Here is a 22,873-nt window from a genome sequence, read left to right as displayed (position 1 = left end):
CTCCTACTCCCTCAGGGTCAGCCGCTTCTCCAAGCAACGAGTTGGTGGTAGATCTCTCTCCGCAGCAGGGGCCTCCCTCTGGAACAGCCTTCCTGCCTCGCTGAAACTTGAGGAGAACCATCTCCGGTTCCGGAAGCACCTCAAAACCTTCCTCTTCTGCTTTCTCTCTCCTCATCCCCTGCTAATTACTGAAACTGCTCTGAATCTGCAACTGGGCTACTCACCTTTCTCGGTCCTTGGCCCAGCCACTCTCCCCTGCACTGCAGGACTGTCTCCTCTGTATCCCTACAGCCCCACTTCCCAGCACTTGTCTGCACTTACCTTGCACTTGCCACCAGTGGACCCTTATTATTTATCTTGTATTCTACCAACCCTGTACTGCACTTTTCCCCTCTCCCTTTCCCCTTGCACTTTTCCCTTCCCATCCACCCTTGCACTTGCGCAATCTGAATGACACCTGGCCTAGTAGGATCGTTGTCTGTCCCCCCTCTGTTCCCCCCTCCCTGCCTCGTCGTGCCTTGAAACACTTGTGTATAGGCGCGTTACAAATGCCACATCATATCATATCATCTTTGATGGCTGTAAAGAGACTATGTGGGTATTTCCATTTGATTAGCTTATTCCATAATTTGGCATGGTCAATACTGTCAAAAGCATGTGATAGGTCTATCGAGGCGATATAGATCTTTCCGCCAGTTCTTAGGGCCTCCATCTTTAGTACGTTGACTATCAAAAGATTTAGGCTGCGGCCCATGCCTTCTATGAACCCTGTAGGATGAATATCAACATGATTAGTGGTTGTAGACCAGAGTAGAAGCTTACATTGCAGTAGAGTAGCAAAAATCTTCCCCAAAACTTCCAATAGGGCTATAGGGCGGTAGTGGCTTGGATCTTGTCTATTTCCCTTTTTGAATATGGGTACTATAATAGCACTCTTCCATGGCGTTGGGGTTCTGGCAGAAAGAGCAATTGTAAAAAAAGCTGATAGTAGAAATCTGGCCATACTTCTAGATTTTAAAAAAAAATACAGTTAGTCAGTCCATCAGGACCTGATGCTCTACATGGGCTTAGTTTCATGATGATTTCTTCGATATCTATTTGATCATATTGTAAGTCCCACTGATTAAGCTTGTAAGATGGATCTTCATTAGTTTCACTTTTTTTGCTATACAATTGGGAAAAATTAATTATCCAAATATGTTCGGGTACCATGTTGTCTTACAGGGCATCTTGTGGACCACTGAGATTATTTATAAGGGTCCAGAAATCGCGAGTATTCTTATATGCTAATTTAGACAACATTACCTCTGCATCGTGCTGCAGTATTGTGGCTTTATGCATTTTAGCCAATTTTTGTATGACTGCTTTATTTTTATTTTTGGATGGTGTTTTCTGATCTTGAACACTGCTGAATATCTGATTGCATCTTACATGTGGATGTGTTCAAACATGGGATGTTGCATGCCTTGGTTCATCTCCTTAAACTGTTTCAGTAGGTGCAAATAATCCACAGTGTTATATTCTGATTGAAATGTCAGATTTAGGAGTTGGCGCTGTGGAACAGCCCAAGATGGCTGCTTAACTCTCGAGCTCCGTGTGGGCCCGGCTTACATCCGTCTGAATCTGCGTTTATTGGCGAAGTGTGCACTCCTACTGTAGCTGGGTTGCTGCCCCTTGGTGTCAGGCTGCAGCCTGCGAGATTCTGGCTCAATTCGATCCTTAGAAGCCCGTCGGCTGGCCCCCTCTTGCAGCGGCCTACTGTCTCGTTGGGGCCACAGTGTCTGCTCGGCCCCCATCCCCTCCTCTTCGGGGCCCGGAGCATTGTGTGGCGGCGGGGGGTGAGGCGCGATCCCCGTGTGCTCCGCCTCTCCCATCTGGAGCCCTGCCGAGCTGGTGACGGCCCGATCGGGGCATTGTACCTGTGCCGTGGCGCGAGCGGCTCTCTGCTAGGGCCGATGCGGAAGCGTGCCCCGGCCTTCATCCTGCATCTGGAGAGGGAGCCCCTACAGCCGGTCCACGTGTGGTGGCCGGGCCGCGGCCGTGTGGCTGTTCTGCTGTTGCGGTCCTGTGGGTCTCGGATGGGCCCGGGGAGCCATACTGACCAGGTGAGGTGCAGTGGGGGGAGCCCGTCCTGGTCGGCCCACGGCACCTCACTGCTTCCGCCTGCCCCGCTGTCCTGTAGCTTCCCAGGCACCGCGGGGCTCACCTGCACAGCTGATCTGGGCTGTGGTGCCCGGCCCGCACGCCCTGGAGTGCGGGCTGCGATAGACTCCCACTGAAGGCACCAGACACGCCTGCATGCCCCACCACATGGACACAGGCTGCATCTTACACCTTCCTGCTGCCCACCGCCTACAGCCTGGTGGCCCCTGTGAACACTGGGCGACTGGTCCCTGCTTTACACCTGCTTTTTTGTGACTGAGCTACTGGTTGAGTGTGGCTTGGCAACCCAACTGCTGCAACTGTCGGCCCTTACTGACTGGCGCCCCGCTCCTTCTGGACCCGGGTGAAGCCGCACGTTATTACCCCGGCTCTGGCCATCCTACACCGGCCTCCCTCGCTGTTGTTGGAATAGCAACCTTTGCCCCCCACCGCCTCCCCCCTTGATCCTTTGGCCACGTGCTTTCCATCTGTGACTACATCTCTGGTCTCCGCCGCCCCGGGGGCTGAAACAACAATGCCAAACAAGTCTAGGGGGACCTCCAAGGGTGGAGCCATGGATAGATTCACCAAAGCTGTCCCGAGGGAGGAGGGGGGCAACGACTCATCCATATAGGAGGAGCGGGAAGCCGACCATCATCCCACCGCTGCATCCCCTGACCTGACTACACTCATGGAATCGATGGCCAAAAATGTTGCATCTTTCCACGAGAAGTTGGATGACATCAACGCTAATGTCGCCTCTTTAAAAATGCAGGTGGATCAGGCGGGGACCAAAATTACTGACGCAGAGATTCGGATATCTGCAAATGAGGACGAGATACATGTACTGCAGAACACGGTCGCCTCCTTGTCACGCGACATGAAGAATGTGAGAGCAAAGTGTGATGACCTTGAATCGCGCTCTCGCAGAAATAACCTATGAATTATAGGGGTACCTTAGAATTCCCTTAAAGGGCGCATGGAGGATGCTGTGGAAGCCTTACTCAAGAACCTGCTGGGAAACCCAGCTCTGTCACCATATTTAACAGTCGAGCATGCTCCTCGAGCGCTGTCACCGCGGCCCAAGCCGGGCAACATCCCTAGGCCCATTATAGCCAGGATTCTCAATTATCGGGACAGGGACCTCATCCTCCGTCTGTCACGGGAGAAGGGAGACTTGCGCCTTGAATCACACACTGTTAGGATTTTTCCAGACTTTTCGATTGCGGTGCAGCAGGAGAGGCACCAGTTCACTGAAGTCAAGAAGCTGCTTAGAGAATGCAATGTTCCGTACGCCATCCTGTTCCCAGCTCGCCTCAAAATTACGCACAACGGCAAGTTATACTTCTTCACTGTTCCGGATGAAGTGGTGAAATTCATTGAGACACACTTACCACTTCCCAATCCAGCAAGGGGCCTCGCCAACGATGATTAAGCCAGTGGAGCACTGCCCGGCGTAAACTTACCTGCTCAGTAAACCCGAGAATCGGAATGTATCCATGGCAACAGTGTACTGCAAATTCAGCGAACCAGGCTCCCTCAGCGCCCGGATGGATGGAGACCCGACCCGGGTGCCGTTGACACTGATCTTCTTGCATGGGGCGTCAAACTGGCCATGAGCCCTAGACATCTCTTCAGCTTCGTCTCGCCTGCAACGGCCAGCTAGTTATGGGGGCCTGACATAAGGTCCGTCTACCTCAGAACTAGTCTCTGACAGCCCTTGCTATCCTACATGTTACTCTAAGAGCCGCCCACATGGCAACAGCGCACCTCGCTGCAATTGAAACGTTCATGTTTTGTTGGTTGTCACTGCTGTTTGGTCCCTGTTGGGCACTGGAAGAGGTGTATCCCTTTTGGACTTCGCCCTCCGACCTCCACTGTTTGGGGAGAGTCGGTCTAATTGGTGACACCTGCATTGGGAGGTGGGGGATCTCCACTGCAAGTTGGCGGTGGGCAATAAAGGTGGGGGGTGGTACTGTTGGGGATTGGGGAAATGTTATATTAAAAGGCAGAGTCGGATTGGCAGACCGTGTCACATTGGGGCACCCGCATTGTACGAGGCTTGGTTTCACATCTGGGCTACAACAACGGTGGTGGGATGTGCACTAGACTTCTGTGATGCCGGTAACTGTGATGTCCAGGAACACTCTGGGATTGAGTGGCGGTGTCAGGGCTCCAGAGGTTTTGGCACACATCGATAGGCATGGCCGCAAACACTACATATGCAGGAAATGCACACCATGGGCTCTTTGCTTAAGTGTATACTATTTAGACCATTAAAATGCCGGTAACGATTATGTCTTGGAATGTGCGAGGCCTAAGCAATTACAACAAGGGTCGGAAAATTATGGCATATGCCAGTCGACACGGCTGCAAAATATTGCTCCTGCAGGAGACACACTCCACGGGCCCGCTGGCTAAAAGTATAGCGCCAACTTGGGGGCCATACAGATATTTCACCTCATATTCCACTCGTGCCAGAGGAGTGTTGACATTGATCCATAAGTCACTTAAGTTTGCTCTCCAAAAGAGCTACATAGACCCAGAGGGGAGGTACACTGTGTTGCATTGTGCCATTGCCAATAGAGACTATCTGTTAGTGAACACCTATGGCCCTAATGTTGATTCCCCCAAATTTGTTGATCAGGTGGTATCCATATTGCTGGGGTACGTGGGGGTGCAGATCATCTGGGGAGGGGACATGAACTTCATTCTTGATACCATGATGGATAGGTCTGGCACGGCCTCCAGACCTCTGCCTGGCGCAGTGCGCAGACTTCTGACCCACTGCATGACACTTGACATCCATGATGCATGGAGGGCATTACATCCTCACAAGCGGGAGTTCACTTACTACTCATCAGTGCATGACAGTTCCTCCAGGATTGATCTGTTCCTACTGTCTGGCCCCATTGCTGGGCAGAATTGTGGAAACACGCATACTTGCACGCACACTGTCTGACCACTCCCCTATTTTGATATCCCTAGACCTGTGAATACCGGCCCCCACCATCAACACATGGCGATTCAAATCGGCCGCTCTGCAGGACATTGTGTTCAGGGCAGACATCCTTGCTGATATTCAGTCCTACTTTGAGCATAATTTGCCACAGTCTACCACCCGGTGGGTCCGCTGGGATGCCTTTAAGGCCTTTATCAGGGGAGCGTCCATCTCTAGGGAATCGGGAGTCCTCAAAACCATTAGGGCCGCCCTATCTCGCACTGAAACTAAACTACAGGACTTGGAGCGAGCCCACCCGGCCTCCATAGACCCTGGCATCCTCTCCCAGATCAGTGAGGAGCTTAAAACCTTTAATGAGCAGGCTAATAGGGAAGTCCAGTATTTCAGCTACCCACAGGCCGCACAGAAATATGGCGAGGTTAACAGATCCGGCAAGACACTGGCCGCTTTGGCGAGGGAGGAATGGGGCCAATCCCAAATTACCTGTGTTAAGGACAGCCAGGGGACGATGCAGTGGTCTGATCAGCATATCCTTGAGGTCTTCACAAGCTTCTATTCTGAACTATACTCTCAGCCCCCCGAACATGGGGACTCTCGGGTGCAGGGAGCTCCTGGAACAGATCCCCACAACTATCGTCTCCCCAGCGACGAGAGACCAATTAGATTCCCCCATTACACTGGACGAAATAGTGGAGGCTATCTCGGGTCTCCCAAAGGGAAAGGCGCCGGGCCCCGATGGGCTAACGGCGGAGTTCTATCAGGAGTATGTGGCTATATTGGCCCCTGAATTGCTCGGGTGTGGAATTAGTCACTCCAGGTGGGATCCCTTTCTCCGACATTACGCAAGTTATCACGGTCCTGCTCAAGCCTGGTAAGCCTAGTGATGACTGTGGATCGTACCGGCCCCTTTCACTCATGAACTTGGACACAACATTTTTTGCCAAGGTAATCACAAATCGCTTTCTGCCTGTTTTGCCATATATAGTGCACGACGACCAGTCCGGTTTCGTGCCCGGGAGATCCACGTCACACAATATCAGGAGGCTTCTTAATGTTATGGCACGAATCAATAAAGATGTGAGTGCAGTTGCGGTCACCCTAGATGCCCAGAAAGCCTTTGATATGGTGTCCTGGAAGTACATGTGGCTGGTCCTGGAGACCATGGGCATAGGTCCCAGGATGCTTGCATACATCAGACTGCTGTACACCTCCCCGGTCGCCAGGGTCCGTATTAATTCTCAAACGTCCGCCTTGTTTCTTCTCTTCAGAAGAACCCGCCAGGGATGCCCGTTCTCCCCGATCCTGTTCGCCCTGGCCATCGAGCCCATGGCGGACTTTGTCAGGGAGCGCCACTCTCGCAAAGGGATACGACTACAGGGTGCCCCTGAAATTATCTCACTCTACGCAGATGACGTACTGCTGTTTATCAGAGACCCAGATTTCCACCTTGACCCTATTCTGCATGACATCACTCGTATTGGTACATACTCTGGCTTCACCATCACTTATACCAAATCCGAACTCTTCCCCCTTACAGGCTCCACGGTCCAACCTGCCACGGAATACCCGCTCCATTGGTCCCCTCACGGGATTAGATATCTGGGTATTCAGGTGTCTCTGTCCAAAGACACTCTCCTAGCCAATAATTACCTGGCCGTGGCAAAACGGCAAAACTAGCGGAGACCAAGATAGCACGCTGGCGCTCTCTCCCGTTGTCACTGGCGGGGAGACTATCACTGGTTAAAATGATATTGCTCCCCAAACTGCTATACACATTTACGAACGTTCCCATATGGCCCGGCAAGAAGTACTTTGCGGATTTACACAAACTGTGCGCACAGTTCCTGTGTCATTCTGGTGCAGTACGGAAAAAATGGATTGCCATAACTCTTCCCTACGAAAGGGGCGGGTTCACGGCCCCCGACTTGATGCGGTACTGGATCGCAGCACAGGCTCAATTTGCCACCTACTGGTACCCGGGCCCCCCCCCCCACTCGCCCGCATGTCAATCTAGAGACCCTTGCTGCCTCTGGCACCAATATAATGTCCTTAATTTTACATCGACGATATGAGCCAGACTCACCCATAGACCCGGTCCAAACCACCTTATTGGCCTGGAGGCAGATGTTTGCTGTAGGCATTGAGGAACACACATACTACAAGTGGCTCCCCGCCTGGCAGTTCCCCGGGTTGGAGCCCACAAACGACATAGCCCTGGCACGACACTGGCAGACCTTAGGATACCTGGCCCTAACTGACTTCTACCCGGACGGGCTATTCATAACACCACAGACTTGGAAACCGTGCCACTCGGGATCACCAATGGAACTGCTACAATACAATAGGCTCCGCGCTGCATTCCATGATGCGTGGCCGGAGTTTCCCAAGGAACCCCCTGACTCCCCTGTGATTTCCTACATTGCCAACTTGGGTGGGTCCCGCGGGGTGGTGTCATCATTATACAAACTCCTTCTCATGACTGCCAAACCACAGCCCTCTAAGGTGCAGGACGACTGGGCTTCCGAACTGGGGGTAGAACTCACAGACCAACTATGGGGGAAGATGTGCTCCCACAATAATAAGGTCTCCCTGAATTTTCGATATCTCACTATCCAGTATAAACTGCTGAACAGGCTATACTACACCCCGCGCAGGCTCTCCGGGTTTGTCCGTTCCGACCCACGGCTCTGTCCTCGCTGTGGTGTGGAGGATGCAGGCCATTTTCACATGTTCTGGGACTGCCCGAGGCTAACCCCATTTTGGGATGAGATCCTGAAAACTCTGTCAGAAATTTGTGAGACTGCTATTGAGCCTGACCCGCTTGGGGTAGTATTTGGGCATGGGGGGATGTGGGAGCCAGAGGGACGGCCAAATTCTTAAATGTATGTTGTATAATTGCCAAAAAGTGTGTTTTGCAGAATTGGAAGTGCTCTGCCCCCCTACCTTCCGGAAATGTTTGAACTTATTGATTTATCGGAACTGCGAAGAGGAATACATTGGTGTTCCCGGCCTAAAAACATCTGGACTGCCTTTAACACTTACCTTAATGGCCTTGATGCCCACTCCTCAGTAGACAACTCACTGTGATCAATATTGCTCTGTGCCTCGGCACCGGTTGCCCTGTGTTGCTGCACTCTTTACGTGACTATTTCATACTACTCATATGTGCCACTGTTCCTTTCTGTTGTTGATTGTCCAGATTGTCATATCTTGGCTGCTCTGATGTGTGTATGTGTCATTTGTCTCTGCCAACAAAAATAAAAGTAAAAAAAAAAAAAAGAAATGCCAGATTTAGATCTATAACTTCTTTGCTTTCCAATCGAAGACGAATTGTGTTTGATTCGACAGTCACAGAGTTACTCCAAGTCACACTCTCCTTTCGTAAGATGGTCATTTCTAATTTTAGCAGGTTGTGATCACTCTCGTTCTTATCAATGACGTGGAGAGACAGAACACGACAATGTAGTGGATCTGAAACATAAATATAATCTAAGTTGGATTTTTGGTTTAAATGTTTCCATGTGTTTTTTGCCGGAATGTCTCCAATCATACAACCATTCAGCATCTTCATAGACCGTGAAGACATTTCATCGATCCACAAGGAAGTATTGGTCTGTGTATGCAGTTTGACATTATCAGGTTTCTCTTGGGTCCTCATACAAACAATATTTAAATCACCACATATTAATATATTAGGTGCTAAAGCTTTGTCAATGATTGTATCAATCAACAACGAGACTTGGTCGATGAAGTCGATAGCACCATTGGCCTTTTAATGCCAATACACATTAATAAGGTTAATTGTATCCTCCCCATTGTTTTGTCCTTTTTCCATTTTGATTGATACCAATTGAATATATTCGGACACATTTCTTGAATCAATAATTTTATAGCCAGAGTTTAAATGAGAAAAGCCTCAACAGTTCCAGGAGGCAAAAGTAAGAACTTTCTTAGTTCTTGATTCTTGGCATTAACTCTGAGGACCACCAGCTAACGATTTCGACAACCAACTGCATTTATTGCTGGGTGAACCACCAGAACCGGTATTGGGTGACACATCCTCGGTATTATCTGCAGGACTATCACATGCAAATGTGATTTGTATTTTTTCACCATCTGTTGGAAAGGTGAACACTTTTTGCGGTTCAGTGACCTTAGTATCCAGGTTCATCTTTGTCTCAAGTGACTTTTCCACTGCGCACGGCTCCTTGCCGGGCTGCGTACTCTTCTTGCCATAATTAGGTCGAGATAAAGCAATGGTATAGCCGCAGTTATCTTTTTTACGAGCCAGTAGGCAGCTTTATCCCTGCAGGAGCGCTTTTGTCTTCAGAAATATCAAAACCCATAGATAGAAGAACTGGCGCGGCTTCAAGTATGATGTTGCGCACTATTCCAGAATCAAGATGTAATCTGACACAGTCATTTTGTGGTTCTTTATGGAATTGAACAGTTTTGATATCTCCTGTTTCAATTGTACGAAGAATTGGTACGTAGTGAAACAGATGTAAAACATTGTTGCGATTTAGCATGAAGCCATCATCAGCAGTTGAAATACGTTCCAGGATAAAACGATGTTTAAACAAGGTTTTTTTGGGTACAAAGGATGAAGTTTTGTTCCCGATTGGCTTTGTAGACCTCTCATAGCGATCTCCCACCTATAGTGTTGCAACAATGGATGATCTAAGAGTATCCTCAGTAGGTTCAAAGTCAGGTACCGTTGTTGCAGACTCGCAAGGCAAATTTGAAAGCGGATAAGGCAAAGCATCACGGATTTGAGTAGACATGTTTTGCTGTGACCACACAGCCATTCTTCTCCATTTTTCTCCCATTGTTATAAATTTTGGACTTTGTTTTGTAGCATCTGCAACACAGACAATGTCAGTAGGAACCACTATGGTGCATGTTCGAGCTTTATGTTTCACGTCAAGTACAATCACACTAGAGGGAATAATACCTGGTAAATCTGTAGGAACACCAGCCGGATGGCAACTATCCTCATTTGCTGATAAGCCCTTTGTTGGGTCATCATAATCCCTCTGTTGGGTCATCATAATCATGCATTGAAAGATCCATAAATCAATTGAGGTTTTGGGCGTACCAGTAGGGACAATATCCACTTCCCTACCAGAATCACGCATTAACAACACCTTAGCACTTTCCAGATTGTCCACAGTCAGTGTCCCAAACATTACACGTTGTGCGCTAAAATTCGTAATTTACCGGCATGGCGCTATTAGCTTGTCCGCCTTGGCAAGAGGGTGCTAATAGCGTACCATTACGAGTACACTGACACGAGCATAGCGCCATGCCGGTAATGACCCTACCACCATGCAGCTAAAGACCCCAAAAAGACCCTTAGCGGCACCGATGAAAGCGCTAATAGAACTTCTGACCTCCCGCAACATGCAAACAGTGGTCACCGCTAATAGCGGCCATCGCAATTAGTGGTCACCGCAATTAGCGGGCACCGTTAAATAGCGGAACTGGAAATAGCGTAATCGCACAGAAACGGGAAGGAGCACGGCGGCCATCTTTAAAAACACAATCCATTGCCATCCTCTGCCCCCTGGACCTGTTTTGAGACCTTTGCTATTAGAAAGCCACAAGGATACCCTTGCCAAAAAAACAACCGACCGCCAGCGCAAAGAGAAGTTCACCACTGAGGAGCTAACAATGCTCACTGACACCCTTGCAGCGAATGCCGACGTGGTATTTGCGGCCGACATGCGGCAGGAGACTCTGATCCGCAGAAGGCTATCTGGGCAGAGGTTGCCCTGAAAGTGAGTGCAGTGGGCACCACCACCCGCACTGTCCGGGAGTGCAGAAAGCGGTGGGATGACCTCCGCCTCCGAGCCCGCAGCATCCTGTCTGCGAACCGCAACATGGCCACAGGAGTGGGAGCCGATTCGCCTATAAAATTAAAGGAGTGGGAGGAGACCTGCGCCAACATGATCGGTGTTGAATCGATTTAGGGAGTTGGGAGCATGGAGCATAGTGTGGCAACTACATCAGATGGAGGTGAGTGTACACATGAAAGTATGCACTGTGAATGTTGAGGTCCCCCAAATGTGAGCCCAGAATCACCTCATGGATGCGCAAACATCCATACATGCATACAACCCTGGGCATGTCAGTGCCAAACCCAAACACACACATATGCACGCATCACCAGAGACAACTGCCACACAGAACCATGCATGGATAACCCACTCAACAAACACATCACCTGCATCCCTACCAATGAAGTTCCAATGCTCACAACTGCATGAATAATGTATTCTGCATGAAGTACATTGAACCGTCACCAATGCCATCCCCCTCTTTGTCCCCGACAGGCACACATACAGACAGTGAAGAACCTGGCACTGCAACTCTGGCACCCTCTGCCACAAGAAAACCAAGGCCACAGGACACAGGGGACACCCCCACTACATCAAGGGGCAAAGGGAGAAGAGTTCCCATGCCAAGTGCCAAACATCGGCGGAGCACCACTGCGACCATATCGCTGTCCACACCAGCAACAACTGGCCCACCTTCAGAAGTGAACCCCCCACCACAGATTCCAGCCACGGAGGGCGCCCCCTCTGCTGCTCAAGGTCCACAGGTGAGGCGGCAGCCACAGCGCCGCTCTCAGATGTGGAGGAGCTGACAGGTTTCCCCATGGAAATGCACACCCCAGCCCCCCGGAACTCCCGAGGCAACACCACAGCAGACACCTGGGTCCAGTGTCCATGGCCAGTCTGGCGAGGACAACATGGGAGGGTTCAGTAGCCCACCGGTGGCTTCACCAGATGTCCTGGTTGTAGAGGAATGCGCAGCAGCCACACCACAGGAACGCCACAGTGCCCTTGACCTGGCCAGCATCAGGCAGCGCCAAGAGGACATAACTGTGCTGGTTGGGCAGCATGTGGAAGAGGCTGCCCGTCTCAGGGGGGAGATAGCAGAGACTGCCAGGCACTCAAGGGAGGCGATTGAAGCCTCCACCAACAGGCTGTGTGGGGAGATTTGCCAACTCAGGCAGGTCCTCACGCGGATAGCAGACACGATGGACCGCCAGTTCCCACCACCACCACTGGGTCAGACAGCCACATCATCATCCGCCAGTTCGAGGCAGACAAGCCCCCTCCGCCACTCCACGCGCACCACCAGGCGCATGTCAACCCAGCCTCCTAATGCTGGTGGTGGCAATGGGGAAAAGGGACTGCAGGGTCACCCTTCCACATGTGGAGCTGGACAACAACATTGTGCCAGACAATTAAGGGACTGTTGTGGGGGGAGGGGGAAGGGTGTTTTGGGACTGTTGTGGGGGGAGGGAGGAAGAGTGTTTTGGGACTGTTGTGGGGGGGGAGGGTGTTTTGGGACTGTTGTGGGGGGAGGGGGGCAGGGTAGTGGGATGGTTGGGGACATGCACTTATACTTCTTAAAATTCCTTAATACACTGTGATTAATCAAAACACAGGCTTGGACTTCTTCATTGTGTATGTGTACTTTATTGGTGACAGGGTCCATTGTGCGCTTCAACACAGACACCAGTGCATTACTACCCATATCCATCGTACAGGGTGAAACCATGTTATTCAGAAAATTTGGTTGATCAGATGTTGTCTCACATCACGTCCCTCCTGGCCATCGCCTCTTGCACGACCTGCATCCCCGTCACCTCCGTCCTTATCACCATCATCATCCTCATCAGGTGGTTGCATTTGAACGTCAGGGGGCAGTGGCACATTCCGTCTGATGCACATATTGTGCAGCATGACACATGCCATGGTGATCTTGGCCACCTTCTCATGGCCGTACAGGAGAGCGCCACCCGACCTGCTTATGCACCTAAACCGTGTCTTCAAAAGGCCAAATGTCTGCTCAATCACTACACGGGTATGGGTATGTGCACGATTGTAGTCCTCTTCTTGCCGGTTCTGTGGGTTCTGTACAGGGGTAAGGAGCCACCTCTTCAGGGGATAGCCGGCATCGCCTGTATGGGGGGAAGAATGGTGACCTGTTACTGTTCACCTCTGGAGCGGCATGTACATGTCACACAAATCACCTTTGCATTCAGATTGAAATCCACGAGTACCAGCATGCATGCAGACGATCTGTGTGACTGCAAGGTGCAAAGGTGTGCTTGACCCTGCAATTGGACATGCCCGATTCATGCCTTCGACAGCAATTGACATGTCCTGGGTGAGGCCATGTCTTAGGTGTCCCTGAGCTGAGGCATATTTGGTACCACACTGCAAGTGTACTGCCATTCCGACATTGATGTTGCCATGCTGTGTAGCATCACTTCAATGGTGCTATAGGTGTGTGGTTCAATGCTATGGCTAGGGGTGATCCCTTTGCATGCATTCAAGGGCACATTTCTGTATTGATGTTGTGCTACGCTAATACTGTATTACCATCTTGACGCCATGTTGCTGATTTGTGTATTTTGTGGTGTGGCATGATGTGCAATGTGGATGTGGATGGATGTGTAATATTCGTAGAACTGGATTGTTCTCTATGTTGTGTAGCTTATAATTGCATGTCGGTTCTTCTCAAGTACATTGCGGCCTTCCCTCATGGACATTGGCGTACATCTGTATGTCCATTTGTCATACGGACGACAGGCTACACCAGTTGGAGTATGTATCTCCCCCCCCCCAATCACACCCAGTTGGAGTATGTATCTCCCCTCCCCCCCAATCACACCCAGTTGGAGTATGTATCTCTCCCCCCCCCCAATCACACCCAGTTGGAGTATGTATCTCTCCCCCCCAATCACACCCAGTTGGAGTATGTATCTCTCCCCCCCAATCACACCCAGTTGGAGTATGTATCTCCCCCCCCAATCACACCCAGTTGGAGTATGTATCTTTCCCCCCCAATCACACCCAGTTGGAGTATGTACCCCCCCCCCCAATCACACTGCCATGTGCTTGCCTGCTACTCACCAAGTAGCCATGAACGTTGTCCGGCTTGTCGCTCCATGTAGCATGGTATGGTTGAGTTCCGCAGGACCATGGAATCTTGAGTTGATCCGGGAAATCGGGCACAACAATGTGTGATTATCTTGTTAGCGTCACATACCATTTGGACATTGATGGAGTGGAATTGCTTCCTGTTTCGGTAGACTACTTCATTGTGATGTGGGACCACCAATTCCACATGGGTACAGTCGATGGCCCCAATTCAACTTGGGATGCCTGCCAGTGAATAGAAGCCAACTTTGGTGTTTGCAATCTCCTGGGCAGTCCGTGGCATGAATATGTGTTCAGGTGCATGCTTCAGGAGGGCATCGAGTACCTGGTTCAGCGTGCGTGAGAATACTGGTTGTGAGATGCCATGCATCTGCCCCACTGTATGCTGGTAGGTGCCTGTGGCCAGGAAGTGGAGCACAGTCACCACTTTCAGTAGAGGGGGATGGCAGTTCTGATGTCTATGAGGCTCATTATACCGTCATGTATCATGTCCACGATGCTGGTGATGGTATCCCGGTCCAGACAGTACAGGGTGTGTATCTGCTCAGGGGTTAGCTTAAATGGACTTGCTCTGATCCTAGGGATTGGTGGCTGCCTCTGTGGTATGACTAGGTGCCATGGTGGTGCTTGCTGCGCCTGTCTTGCCCTCCTCCTCCTCCTGCGTCTCCTCTGTGCTGCCTGTTGTTGTTGCTGCTGCACTGCAATCATGTCCTCCAGCCCATGTAATGCTGCTAGTATTGGGACCTTTTTGGTGTGGGAAGGGGTGCGTGAAGGGGTGTGGTGTGCTCCTTTTGTGCTGCCACAGTCTCCATTGCCTCCACCTGTGCTGATTGTGTCCACCTGTGGCAAATGGGAACACTGCTCAGTTCTATTAACGGGTGGTTCGCGATGCCAGTATTAGCGCCATGCCGGTAAGGGGTTTTTGGGGCTTTACCATGCCGCTATTTGCATGTCCGCATGGCTTGTGATGGTGTGCTATTAGCGGCATGGCGCTATTTACGGGATGAAGGGTCGCGCGCCCGCGAACTAGCCGCTATTAGTGGCACCGTACTTAGCGGTGCCGCTAATAGCGGTATTCCGGGTCGTAATTGGCATGGGGATTTAAAGATACCGGTATTCCCTTACCGGTAACGTTAATCCCTTACCGCACAACGTGTAATGAGGCCCTTTGTTGTGAAACTTACAGATTTCAAGTTTCGCAGAAACTTTCGTGAGTTATTCGCTTTCCCAATTTTTTTGTTTTTCACATTTTTCAATTTTTGTTGTTAAACAGGTGCTTTCGCCTGATTTTGATTCAATTTTGCTTTTGTGTTGGCATTAAATATTGCAAACACTTCTTCCTGCAACCCAGGGTCTATGGGTCCAACTGCTTTTAATTCAGACGTTGAGGGTACTTGAACATCCAAGTTAGCTGCATTTAAGGATTGCTTGCAACTTTTTACGGCTGTACGGAGTGAACAAATCTCTACATTTGCGGTAGATCGAACTTGAAGAGCAGGGCCACTTAGTTGCATTTCTTCCATGTTAGATTCTTGATTACTCACACTTACAGTGATCTTTGGTATCTCGGCAAGGACACAATTAGCAACATTGTTAATGTCTGTAGGCAAGGTCTCTCATCTACACTTATGTTCAAATTTAGTATTTTGCTGTTGTAAAATCCCCAGAGCTTGTTTCACTACTTCAGCAAGTAATTTCTTGTCATCAGAGTCTTTTGTTCTCTGTTCATTCGATGTAAAAGTACATTGTTCAAGCCTATTTGAAATGGCCCCCAAAGATTGATTGGTGGCAAAGGTTCCTTGTTCAGTTTCATATTCATGAGAGTAACCAACATTCACAAATCCTTTACACTGTCTTTCATTTTCCCATATAATTTCAGAAAAGGTGAGATTGTCATTGACTTTGTTGATGTCAAAATTGGTACCAGTTCCTGAATTGTTTTTTTAACCATTTCCGCTTCAGTTGGGACCTGCAATTTCAAATTGCAGTTTGTTTTCACATAGGAGCGGCGCACTTTAGGAAATTGCTGCTCCATTATAGAAGATTCAGGAGAATCATCATCAGAATCACAGTCCGTGGAAGACAGCCACCTGTTTGTAGATCTAAAAGATGTTTGAGGCAGGTCATGGCTATGTTTATTTAGACTTGTATTCGCACTTTTCTCCAGGAAAGAGACATGACTAAAAGTTACGGACTTAATGATTTTTGAAGTCGCAATTGGGAGCAGAAGATCTCTGGAGAGCAACTTTTCTCAATCCTTCTCATCTTGTCAACACTTGCTGCACCTCTATAGTCTGTCCGTATTGATGTGTTTGGCCTTAAAGTCCTGTCAATTGAATCATGGGCCAGCTCTAGGAGAGTTGCGCATTTTCCTTTATTAGCAGAACGTGCAGCATTACATTTTTCCAAATCATACAAAAGTTTATTCACAATTTCCATTGAGTTGCACCTAGCAGAAAGCTGGGTCAGCTCATTTTGCAATTCCTGTGTTGTTGGGATTTGATTCACAAAAACTTCAGTAGCTGCCTCCATATGCATGTTTGTTATTTCAGGGGAATCGACAATGTCTGACAAAGCAGCTGTAGCTGCACGGACGTCCCCCAAAGCTTGTGCAGTTATAGCAGTGCTACACTCTCCAGACTCACAGGCAAAGTCATATTTATTTAGTCCAGGTGGCAGCCCGGAAGGTGTCCCAAATACGCTGGCAGTTCCTAAACTGTGCTCACAAGTTTCCAACAACTTGTCTCCAGTGCGGCATATAGGAGCACCCAAGCATTGTGACACAAACACAAAAGGTTCCGCAAGCATAGAATTTGAATCAGACAGCTGTAAGGCTAAAACAGGTTCAGGACATCGCCGCAGGGTTCTACAGTATATTTCCTCAAGGTGGCCATTTAACGTAATGCCCGAGTCCAAGCTAGTCAATGAGGCAGAACATTCAACTGGCAGAATTGCGAGGTTTGGTGAAGCATTATTATCAATAACATCCAAAGGCACACGACTAGAAGGCTCCAAAGGACAGTTATCACAATGGACTACATCAGAGTCTGTCGCAATGAGTGCACAAGAAGGGGACACAGCAGCGGCGAGTAAGGGTTCAAGGGCACTTATGTCTGCAGCAGCTTCCACAAGAAGTTTTTGAGCGTTTGCCGGAGACTCTTTTCGTTCCAAGCCCCGCCGCATCTGTAAGCATGTGGTAGGGTGAGACATGGAGTGTGCTGTTCGTCACACGAATACAGGAAGATCTTGAAGATTGGTTTCTCCCTGAACGGCGGACATAATCCGTGGCACAACCAAAGGGTGCTTCACAGTACACCACGAGTTTCACAAGACTCAAAGAATAGCAGGCCTACATTGATTATGTTTTATGTGCTTCGAGCAGAGGCGAGCACCATCTAGTGAGTTCAAGGGTGATGCTAGCCACTAGAGAGAGTCACATGGGGCTGGCATCCAGCGACCAGCAAGGCAGCAAACATAAATCCAAAGAAACGCACCCTTGACTAGCGCAGGCTTCACGCCGCAAGGGCGGAAGTACCTTCCTTTTATTTCCAATCCCGGAAATGGGAGGAGCTACAAATCCTGTAGCCCTTAATGCAGCAGTGCCTTAATCTGTTGATATTGTTGATATTGTCAATTCAGCTCAAGTTTTTGCTCGAGTGTTGCACAACCCACTGTTGTAACAGTTGTAACATTTCCAGTTGTGGTCAGGAACAAAACTCTCGTGCCTTCACAGGGACACAAATGGCAGTCCCAACACACAGCACGGCATGGCAACACAGCAAACAGAAATCCAAAGAAACGTGCCCTTTACTAGCCCTATCTCTCTAAAGGTTTAGAGCATCTTTTGTACACCCAGATCTCATCCTTTGTCACTGACCTATCTCTTCTTCCTTGTTTTCAGTCTGGTTTTCGCTCTCTTCGCTTGGCCAAAACTGCTCTGATCTGTGTCCTTAACTCCCTTCTCTCAGCTCGCTATTGCACACACTCTTCTGATTCTTCTTGATCTATCTGTTGCTTTCAACACTATGGATCACCCTTTACTTTTGAAATCTCTCTCCTCCTTTAGTCATAGGGACTCTGTTCTTTCCTGGTTTTCCTCCTATCTGTCTAACCAAACTTTCTCCATCTCCTGGGCTGGCAAGGCCTCTACTCCTTTTCCCCCTCGTGCACAGAGTTCCCCTAGGATCAGTTCTGGGTCTTTTTCTTTTTTCACTGTACACTTCCAAACTTGCTGCCATAATCTCTTCTTTTGGTCTTTCCCATCACTTCTATGCAGAAGACACACACCTTTTTCTCTCCTTTTCATCTTTCACTCCAGAAATCCACCACACTCTTACTGCCTGTCTATCTGCTACTAAATCCTGGATGGCCTCACAATTTCTCACCCTAAATGCAGGGAAAACTAAGGTTCCCATTCCTCACCTCCTTTCATATCCTTTCGCCTGCTAACCTTCCTATTTCTCCAACAGCACACAATCTTGGTCTTTACTTTGATTCTAATCTATCCTTTTCTCACCTTTTCTCACCATATTTCTCTCACGTCTCGTTCCTGCTGTTTTCATCTCTATAATATTTGAAAAGTTCATCATTTGTTTACTTTGCAAGCTACTAAGCTTCTTATTTCTTCCTTAATCTTATCTCGGCTGTTCTATTGCTCTAACACTCTCTTTGGTCTTCCAAGCTCTCGTCTCACTCCCCTAAAATCTATCTATTATTCCTCTGTTGATCTACTTTGCTCACTCTCCTATCGAGACTCTATCTCTTCTTCACCTGCCTCCCTTGGCTGGCTACCTTCTCATTCCCAACGTAAATTTCATTTTCTTTGTCTAGTCTTTAAATCTCTCTACGTGCTCGCACCTGATTATCTTGCTGCGCTCTTATCTTTCTATACTCCTTCCCGTTCTCTTCGATCTTCTTGTCTCTTTCAACTGAACATTCCCCGATGAACTGATGTATGATGTTCGCTATCCATTATTTTTTGTACCATACCCTGTTTTAACTATGTTCTGCGCTTTGGATAAAGGGCTATGTAAAATACAAATACAAATCTCTCTCTACAAATTTCTACCACCTTTACTTCCCATCACTGACGGCTTAACTCCCTTTGCCAACTTAGTCGCTAAGGTAACCTCCCCACTTATTCCAGCCCAATGGATGCAACGGCATGGCACTAGACCTACGCCTAGTCAAACGTGCCTCACTAACTTGAGAAATCATAGGCTTGGATCTAGGCTCAATAAGATACTCCTTGCACTTTCCAACCAAAGTAATAAACTGTATATTCAAACTTTATCCAAGAAGATATTCAATTATAAACCTAACCTAAATACCATCAACCTAACTGATCCAAAAAAAACATCAGGCCCACCGAACCTTCTAGACAATAACATCTCAAAGGTGCTCTTATCAACGCCAGATCTATGGTAGCTCATGCTCTAGACATTGCCGATCTTATCAGTGCAAACTAACTAGATTTCCTAGCCATAACAGAGACCTGGCTCCACGCAGCAGCAGGACCAACTCTTTCTATAGTTAAACCTGAGAATTATTCCATATTTAGACTAGATAGAGAAACCTCTAGAGGAGGCAGCATTGCTTTCATTGCCAAAACCAAATTGGGACTAAGGGTTGCAACTCATCCGCCTGTCCCTTCAGGAGAACCTTTGACAGTTAAACTCCTGCTATCAGCATCACAAACTATAGCTATGTACCTCATTTACAGACCACCTGGCCCTATTTCAACGTTTGAGGAAGACAATACCGCCCTACTTTCCACTAATACGAAACCAGGTTCTCAAATTGTAATCTTAGGAGATTTCAATCTCGGACTTAATGACCCGAACAATGCAAATGCCTTTGCTCTTGCCAATACCATTGCAGAGTTAGGCCTTACTCTTAGGATCAATGCGCCCACTCACTCTAAAGGAAGAACCTTGGACTGGGTTGCGGACCTTAATTGTGAGACCTCAATAATGTCAGTTGAATCATGTACCTGGACTGATCACCACCTCATTTCCTTCTCAATTCAAGACAGTCCACAACTCAATCTGACAAGGGTCCTGGCCCCGCCAGCTTTGACTAGAAACAAGTGGAATATAACAGTGGACAACCTACTACCGTTTCTCCAATGCATCACTAACTCTACATCATTCAGTGCAGACCCGGCCACTTTAGTAGAGTTATATAATACAACGATGAATCAAGCTATAGATAAATTAGTTCTGCTCAAAATATGCAAAGTGAAACCACAAGCTCACCTCAATTCCTGGTTTATTCCTAATCTTAAAGCTTTATGAAATGAAAAAAAAGAATGCAGAATCCCTTTGGAAAAACAACCCTTCGGTTCTGAACAAAGAGAATCTCATCAAAATCACCTCAAGATACAAATCTGAGATCTTACAAAGCAAAAGAGAAATGTATAACGATTGAATCAACAAAGCTAACTCTAGTACAAGGGAACTCTTTGTAATTTTAAGAGAATTAGAGTCTCCCTCTCCCCCAACTGACACCTGCATCTAGGACAAGACCTGGTGTACCAATATATCAACTGCGCTCTCCAATAAAATATCACTTCTATAAGAAAAAATTGTAGTTAAAAAATCAAACCACCCTTCTAATGACTTACCATTACAAAAAGGGAAAACTACTCTAAAAAAACAGGTCAATCAATTTAAATTTGCCTGGGTTTCTATCCATGAAGTGGAAGATATAATAGCTTCACTTAAACCATCTAGATGCCAAAGGGACACATACCCAGCTACTATAATTAAAGAGCCAGCTAGGGACCTAGCACCTTTCATCACTACACTAATTAACTCTTCCTTCGACTGTTGTACCATCCCTACTAATCTAAAACATGCATGGGTTCTCTTCTAAAGAAACCTAATCTTGACCCTAATACGCCTACTAATTACAGACCCATTACAACTGTCCCATTTCTATTGAAAATCTTAGAGAAGGTGGCCTACCTTCAGATCCAGACCTACCTTGAAGCAAACAACTTGCTAGCACTCCATCAGTCTGGTTTTAGACCTTGACATGGTACAGAATCTGCTCTTATTGACTTGAAAAACCAAATGCATGATATAAAGTACAAAGGAGAATTGGCCCTCCTCCTCCTACTGGACTTGTCTGCCGCTTTTGATTTAGTGGATCATAAAGTGCTTTGTAATTACCTGACATCCGCTGCCCACTTTTCAGCACAAGCTACTGCTTGGATCCAATCCTTTCTGGCCAATCGATCCATGAGAGTGTTCTAAATCACTGCATCAGCTGAGCCTGCACCTATAACCTGTGGAGTACCGCAGGGCTTGTGTGTCTCCCCCATGATGTACAACATCTTCACTAAGCCCCTTTTCAATGATTTTGACAGTCTGGGTGTCCCCTACACTAATTACACAGACGACACTCAGATTCTCATACCTCTCTCAGGAGACTATGGCCCTCATTACGACCCTGGCGGAAATCGGAAAACGATGGCGGAAATGCAATACCGCCATCGAATAGCGCTCGGTGCGACTATGACCCGTCACCGCAAAGTACGAAGCCATTAGCGACACCGTAGTGAACGCCAACGCTAACTGCACCAAGCACGCGCGCGCGCGCCATGCGAAACCGCAAACACCACCATGGCGCAACGGTACGCCAATTCCGACCCTAGCGGACATGTACCTAACGCCATCAGGCATGGCGTAATGTACCATTCCGCCATGGTGAGAAGTACGGCATCGCGAATCAACCGTAAACGGCCCCACTGAGTGCCTGTACACCGCTCCCTGCCCACAAAGTACAACTCCCCGTAGGTGCAATGAAGTCACAATGCAACCATTGAAATGCACAAGTCACCCATGCATGGCAACGAACAAAAGAAACACAAGAGGGGCCAATGGGAGCTGCAGGGCACAGATGGCACGAATACAGAAGCCATCCCAATGGACATGACCACAGTCCCCCACCAAGAAACGCATGCAAACACAGGCACCTGTGACCAGCAATATTCCGAGAATCACATCATTCCACCAGTCCACCTGGCTGACCGGCATCTGTTACACAAAACCCAATCCCCCGCCCCTGAGCATGACAACATTCAAACTGTCATATTGGCAGCCCCCATCCCTGACCTCACGGGCTTAGTAGGCAAACGCGCCCAGTACAGTACCACGCAACTAAACTCCGAAGCTGGAACCCAATGCAGATCTCCTCACAATACATCACCCCCCAAATAGGCATATGCCACATCACTTGCAAAGAAAAACGCTACACGGGCCAAATCAGAATAGAAATTTAATGCACATCAAAGTCACCAAGCCCATACAGCCATCAGGCCATGAACTCCTAAACACTAATCACCATTGTGGGCTGCATCCGCAAGAAATGACCAGCCACTACTTGTGTGTCGCCCTGTTCCCTCATGGTACACAGAGCCACATTCACGTACGAAAAGGCAACATGGAAGCGCACAGAACCGCAGGGCCGTCCCAATGGGGAGGCACTAGTCCAGCTGAAAGGCCGAAATGTTGCTCCGAGCCACCAGTACTGCGTAAGGGCATGTGGGCCATTGGCGATCGTCCCATAAGATCGTAATGCTGCTCCACTGATTAACACGAAGCAGCAGGTGTCGGGAGTAAAACCCATCTGCAGGAGTGGCATACAGATGGCAGTGGCAAAAGGGGAGGAGATACCTGTCAACCAAAAGAAAAGAAAAAGAACAGAATGGCCATCAGAACTACATTCCAACAACTCACTTCAATGATCACACGAAATCCACAGCCATATGCATGCTAGCCCACTCCAAAGGATCATCACCACC

The sequence above is a fragment of the Ambystoma mexicanum genome, chromosome 4p (genome assembly GCF_040938575.1).
Source record: "Ambystoma mexicanum isolate Mex_15411 chromosome 4p, UKY_AmexF1_1, whole genome shotgun sequence".
NCBI classification, from domain to species: Eukaryota; Metazoa; Chordata; class Amphibia; order Caudata; family Ambystomatidae; genus Ambystoma; species Ambystoma mexicanum.
This window is presented reverse-complemented; position numbering follows the sequence as displayed.